The 7,081-nt window shown below is 41.0% G+C and overlaps 1 pseudogene across 1 annotated transcript; it reads right to left on the bottom strand.

Annotated features, from left to right (window-relative positions):
- Positions 1-4,437: 4,437 nt before the first annotated feature.
- LOC308263470 (SERTA domain-containing protein 3-like) lies at positions 4,438-5,080 on the bottom strand (annotated as a pseudogene). The gene has a single exon. The product of its transcript is annotated as an SERTA domain-containing protein 3-like (transcript).
- Positions 5,081-7,081: the final 2,001 nt, after the last annotated feature.

Genomic DNA, 7,081 nt, shown 5'->3' with positions numbered 1-7,081 from the left:
ATTACAATCCTTGTGCCTGGGGTGCAATTCAGTGGTTCAATGGCAGATCACTTGCCTGTCATGCCCAGTGCCCTCCCATGTACAATCTTTGCCATTTCTCCCACTGGCCTAAATGGTCCTGCCCCCACTAACTGGGTAGCTCATCTTCCACTATGCAATCCCACCCTCTTCAACATGCTCAGGCATTGTAAACCTGACATTGTTTCCATTTTCTGAAGCTGCAGAACTACTTTCCCCCTCAGAAGCTACTGAAATGCTGTCCCCTCTGCCTGGGAACACTCTTGTATGACTAATATTTTTAAATCTCCTTCCCTCTTGCCTTCCCCTGTAAACCAGTTGATACTATTTCATTATATCTTCATTACAATATCTCACACAGTGATCATATATTTGTAATTATATCTGTTTAATACTGCCCTATTCCCCTAGGCAAATATGGCATTTATTTATCTCTCTGTATGTCCAGAAAGAGCACTTGGCACAGAGTAGGCACTTCAAGTTTGCAGAGTACAGGGGCAGCTAGATTTTCAGGTGGACTCATGAGCACTGTTTACAAGGAATGTCTTTTTGTTCTTGGATGAAACCCATGAACTGTGGTTCTATTTCTATTATTTTATATACTCTAGTGGCTCTTTCAAGAGTACTGTGTATTGAAATGGGTTTATTTAGCATTATATGGACTCTTAGGTGTCCTATGGAGAATCAGTTAAAAGCATCCTGTTACGGGTGGACATAGGGGGTCCTAGGTGCCTGAACACTCTAGTGTGCTAATATGCCAGAATGTTCACATTTTTTTAACTTATGCCATGAAATAGAAACAATTATGATAAAATATTATAGAATGGGAAGGAAAATTAGGGAGGGCAGAGGAAATCCATGTTCCAACGTGAGAACTCAGCATTCCTTCAGCGTGGCAAGGTGAATCTGTGTCGCAACATCTCCACACTGTGGCCAGACCTGGAAACGTTTACTGCTCTGTGGGAACACACGCTTTTCAGGTCATCAGGGTGATGCTCCCAAGCACAGATTTAATTCAAAATGGAACTGATTTGAATAGTCTCTTGAAAATTAATCTTTGTCCAAAATCTTATTAGTGCCCTTACTCATCATGCCTTAATATATTGTTGGCACAGTTGCCTGTATTTTCTAATCATCCACATCAGTCTTTCATCCTTCATATCTGCAAAGCAATTTATTTAAAAAATCAAATACACTCACACCCTGGATGCCCTCTCCTCTGGGCCACGTCTGCTGTTTGATCAGATCCAATCTTCAGAGCAGTGGGTGTCTGACCCCCTCTGCTGACTTTTACCCCACCTCACCCCTGACTAACAAAAGCCTCAAAGTCATTACAATGAAAAATTGTATTTCCATTACCCCACTACTAACAAAATTCAACAACAATGAGGATAATAAACACAAAAGCTAGCTTAGTAAACAGGAGCTTCCAAGCGTTCAGTGCAAAAAGAAAAAAGAAAAAAAAAACAATGAAATTTCAAGCAAATACTGCTGACCTCTGCACATGGGCTGGATGAAATTGAACTCTTTTATCTGTCTGAAGAGTTCCAGGAGCCTATAGGTGCTTGGTTTCTTAGCACCTGCCCCTAGGAGAGGCCAGTTTGGGGCACATGGTGAGGGGAGAGGGGATTAGAATCTGTTTTCAAATTGTCCAATCCACTAAGTCAACATGAGGGGCTTCCATTCTGTGTGTGGGGTTTTTTTGTTTTTTGGGGGTTTTTTTTGTTTTTTTGTGTTTTTTTTTGGTGGTACTGGGGTTCCTGGAAGCCCTTCTACCTCCGGGCTACACTCCCAGACCTATTTTATATTTTTGAAACAGGGTCTCTTATGCCAGCATGGCTGGATTCGAACCTGCGCGATCCTCCTGTCTCTGCCTCCCAAGCGCGGGGATTACAAGCGTGCGCCACCACGCCCGGCTTCCATTCCGTGTTTTGTAAGAGAAATGTTTTATTTATAACTGCTCATGTCCCTGATAATAGTTTTAATTTCTTTTAACAAATGTTATCATGATTGCCGGGTGTGGTGGTGCACGCTTGTTATCCCCATGCTTGGGAGGCTGAGACAGGAGGATGGCGCAGATTCAAAGCCAGCCTCAGCTGGCTTAAGAGACCCTGTTTCCAAATATAAAAATATAAAAATAGGTCTGGGAGTGTAGCCCGGAGTTAAAAAGCCCCTGGGTTCCATCCCCAGGACCATCAAGAAAAAAAAATTGAAAAGAGCCGGGCGTGGTGGCCACGCTTGTAATCCCTGCACTTGGGAGGCTGAGACAGGAGGATCGCACAGGTACAAAGCCAGCCTCAGCTACTTAGTGAGGCTTTCAGCATCTTAGTGAGACCCTGTTTCCAAATAAAATATAAAATAGGTCTGGGAGTATAGCCCGGAGGTAGAAAGCCTCTGGGTTCCACCCCCAGTACCACACACACAAAAAAAAAAAAATTGAAAAAAAAATGTTATCATGATTAAGAAAATTTCTGGCACTTTAATGGCAAATTGAGACTGTAAAAAAAATTACTGTACAAGGCAAATAAAGCTGTCTATTAACTATGAAAATATAATCAAGTAAAAAAAGCAAATACATTATTAAGAAAAAATAAAAAGTAGTAATCTCTCTTTCTTATTCTAGAAGTTTCTTTACTAACCATTATGATCTTCCTCAAAACTTTACTTGATCTTCAATGACCGGAGAAGCTAACCTGAGATATGTTCAAGTTGGATAGAGGTTTTTTTCAAAACTTTTTGCTATTAGGTTGAATATCTAAGATCTACTGCTTTCAGGTCTACTTTTGTGTGTGTGTGTGTGTGTGTGTGTGTGTGTGTGTGTGTGTGTGTGTGTGGTATTGGGGTTCCTGGAAACCCTTCTACCTTAAGGCTACACTCCCAAACCTATTTTATATTTTTATTTGGAAACAGAGTCTCTTAAGCCAGTGCGGCTGGCTTCGAACCTGCGCGATCCTCCTGTCTCCGCCTCCCAAGCGCGGGGATTACATGTGTGTGCCACCATGCCCGTCTGGGTCTACTCTTTTTAAAGTGCCTTTGTGTGTACACCTTTTTCTGGTATCAAATGAGAAATCGATTGCTTAAATGAAGGGAAAAGGGGTGAAATACAGCAAAATTTCCCAGTACTTCTATATCAAATCATTTTGAAAACACAGCTATTTTTGTTGATTTGAACTCTCAAAGCATCTGATACTTTATAAAGGGTTTGGCTGCTTTATTTAAGAAAGTTGTGTGTGTGTGTGTGTGTGTGTGTGTGTGTGTGTGTGTGTGTGTTGCTAGGAATCAAATATAGGGCTTGGAACATCTTTAAAAAGCACTCTACCACTTATATCCTCAGCCTCTAAAAAATACTAATCTTTAAAACTTCTTGATTGGTATATCTGTTACTAATTTCACCATATAACATAGAAAAGGCATTTTGTCAACTGCAATCATTCTTTCCTACAGTATTGACAACTTTCTACATGAAGCTCTGCAGTTGCCACAGCTAAGATTTTCCCTAAGAACACACCTTGTAGGGGCCAAGAATGATGTCATCACTTGATCATTATTCCTCATAATTTCCTAACATAGTTTGATGTCCATAGATAAATTCTAATAATATTTACAATGACTTAAATAGGCAAGTGATTTGAATCATTATATGACATATTTGCATTTGTAATGGTATAAGACTGTGGTGTGTAATGGTATAAGACTGTGATGTTAACATTCCATATGACTTTTCTCTAGTTCCCTAATATTTTGGGGATTCTCATTCCTGATGTGTCAAATTATGGAGAATTTTCTCTAAGGCCTCTTTCCAGATTTGAGATTCTGTGATGATTCTGCATGTAAATATAATAATTAAACAAATAAAAATTTAAAAACCAAATGTCAAACACTTAGAATTTACTCTACTGTTTTAGGGAAACATTTTTCCAAAATATTTTTATTTAGAATTTAAAAATTACAATAAAAAGGCACCACAAACCCTGCCTTTCTTTTAAGTAATATGGCACGGAGCAGTTTGGGTTTCCACCCTATTGCACAGAGAGCTTCGGTCCAGCCAAGGAAATAGGGTTGAGTCTGGGAGGAGACCAGCCCTTCCCATCCCCTCAGAGGTAGATCCTGGGTTTCCAGCGTAACATGGTGGCATATTCCTGTCACCTTTTAAAGGTCCAGCTTTATTGACCCTGAAGTGCCAGTAGTCACAAGAGGAGTGGGAGTTGGAGGGAAAGGCAGAAGAAAGGTATAAGTGAGAAATAAGATTTCCAGAAAAAGTTAAGGCATTTGAATAGATAAATTAGTTCAGGAAGATCTACCTTCGCAGAAGGCTGAGGTAACCATGCACACACATGCTAGGCAGTTTGTAGAACCTTGAAATGGAAAGAAAGGAGGCCACAGTCACACTTTGGAGCCCCCACCAAAACCACAGAAGAGCTATACCAGGGATGCAGCCCACTGAGGCTGATATGAGGAAGGACGACCCCCCCCATCATCATCATTCTTGGTGTGATCTAGTTCATTCCACTCCCAAGACCCAGCAGCACAGAAGAGATTGTGAGGTGGCTCTGAGGAGGGGGCAGTGCAGGCTCCTTTTCTACTGCAGATGTGCCAGTGTTCAGAAAGAAGTCATCCAGGCCATGGTCCCTCAAGTACCAGGAACTCAGAGCTTCTACAAAGACTGGATCAGGTTGGGGCAGCACTTCCTTCTTTAGGCCTGAGGGAACCGTTGGATTGTGACGTGCTTCCATCTCATCCATGGATGTCTCCAGCTCCTTGAGGATAGGGCCAATACTGATGAAAAGAGAGATATCTTCCTCACCCAGGAAAAGAGGGGTAGGGGCAGGGCAGGTGCTGGAGCCAGTTGCATGATAGCCTACAGCTGCTGCAGGGTATTATGGATGAGGACATGCCTTTCAAGGCTGGGGACTCAGGGGTCCAGGCTGCACTGGACTTAGTCTAAGGAGATGTAGAGCAGGGCTTGCTGGTAACTCCGAAGGTCCACTGGACCCCAGGCCCAGTTTTCCTTCTACTACTACCCTTCCATATCTGAGTGTTTTCTCTTCAAGCCTCCCACCATGATGCTCTGGACCAGAAGCAGGGAATCCTGGGTTTGAATTCTGCCTTGGACACTGCTCAGCTGTGTGATCTTGGGAAGTGACATAACATCACCTCTCCGGCCTCACTTTCTTCATCTTAGCTGCCAGGTTCACCATGACCACCTCCTGGAAGGCTCACAGTGCTGTCACTCACCAGTGCTGGGTAGGGACCTCGCTCACCAAAGAAACATTTTAAAGAGAAGTAAACTGTGGATCTGTAAAGATGTGAATTAAACCCTACAAGTGTCCAAGTAAAGAACTGAAACATGTGGAATATAAAAATGATACCATTGTATCTGAGGAACAGGCCTAGTCATGTACTTGACAGATTGATTAATCCAGCTAGAAAGAAAACCATAAATGAATTCCATTATCTCAAAGGATTTAGCTGAAATAGGTAAACATATTAGTCATTATTTCTAAAATAACTAGAGCAAGTCTTTAAAATCTTGATGTTTGGGAAGATGCTTCTGACAATGGGAACAAAAATATGAAGCTAGACTGTTCCACTACACTTCATTTGTCCTGCAAATATTTCTTGTAACTATTGTTTGGTAAATGCCCAGGAGGTGCGAAAGTCCTTAGAAGAGGGGTAGAGAGGAATGGAAAGAAGAAATCATCAACTATTTAAAAACAAATGTTAGAATTAATTAAAATAGCATTAGAAATTTTAAATATTTAAAAACTAAGTTATAACTAGAACTTCATTACCATTTTCAACAATGCACTGCCATTTTTAGACATTCTATTAAAACCATTCTTTGAATACACATCAGTGATCTATGAATCACAAATTTGGTTCTAGTTCATTCATATTACCTAAGCGTGATGCTGTGATCACCTACTTAGTCTCTTTCTTAGAAATGGTTATGCAACTCTTCTGGGTCCTCTTCAGCATCCTAAAAATAGTCATTTCAGAACTATTGCACCCATATTTTCTCTGTTTTCTTTAGATAGAGTCATAATTACATGGTTTGTCATATCGCCATTGAGAAGATATGGTTATCAACGGTCCTTTCGATAACTCTATAGGGAATTTATCAAGTTCATTATTTTTAAAACTTTCTCTTTAAAACCATATTGAGCTGAGCGTGGTGGCGCATGCTTGTAATCCCTGAGTTTGGGAGGCAGAGACAGGAGGATCACGCAGGTTCGAAGCCAGGACCACCAAAAAAAATAAATAAATAAATAAAATAAATAAAAAATAAAACCATATTGATATTGATTTCTACAAATTCTATGAGTATATCGCCTTCTCTCTCTGACTCTTCTGTGCCTTATCTACTCCCCGTGCTCAAGCAGCCCCTAACCCTTGTCATTCTTGCCTTGATGTTATTTCTCACCCCTATGCTTTCTTTCTCACTTCCAAAGCCACCATCTCAGACACAGGTTCTGCCCTGTCACCTATCACCTGAATACTGAAGTCATTCCCTGAGTATACTTTGCATATCAAAGTTGTCATTTTTACATCCCAAGGCTTAGTTTACTTTGCACCATCTTATTATTTCTAAAGCCTAGAACAAATCTTACAATTATCTGCTAAAAATTCCCTTTCTATTAAGTGTGAATAGATAAAATAAACACTAATTGTCAAAGATTTTCCTCAAGCATCTTAAATCTTCATGTTCTCTGCCTGTCTCCATATCCAAGTGGACCATTCTCATGTCCCTCATTTTCACCTCACTTTATCACAGAATCTTAAGCCATCTTCTTTCTACACATGGCACCCTCTGCACTCTCATCTCAGCCTTCACTACCTTGCTTCCTTGGCCAGCTAAAATATGAGTTCCCTCAATTCTCTCTCCACTTCCGGGAAGATGGTGACCGAGAAAAGCGGGGCTTAAGAGTCCCGCTAACAACCAATCTCCATTACCACAAAAAGAGCGCCTTTCATAGCCAGAAAACACCATCACCAGAAAAACAAAAAAACCACCAGGCTCCAGAGAGAAAGCGGACTGAGAACAGAGCTCAGGGCCACAGAG

Source organism: Muscardinus avellanarius (genome assembly GCF_963383645.1).
Source record: "Muscardinus avellanarius genome assembly, chromosome: 5".
Lineage (NCBI taxonomy): Eukaryota > Metazoa > Chordata > Mammalia > Rodentia > Gliridae > Muscardinus > Muscardinus avellanarius.
Note: the sequence above shows the minus strand (reverse complement) of the source record. Positions and strands in the feature narration are given on the sequence as shown.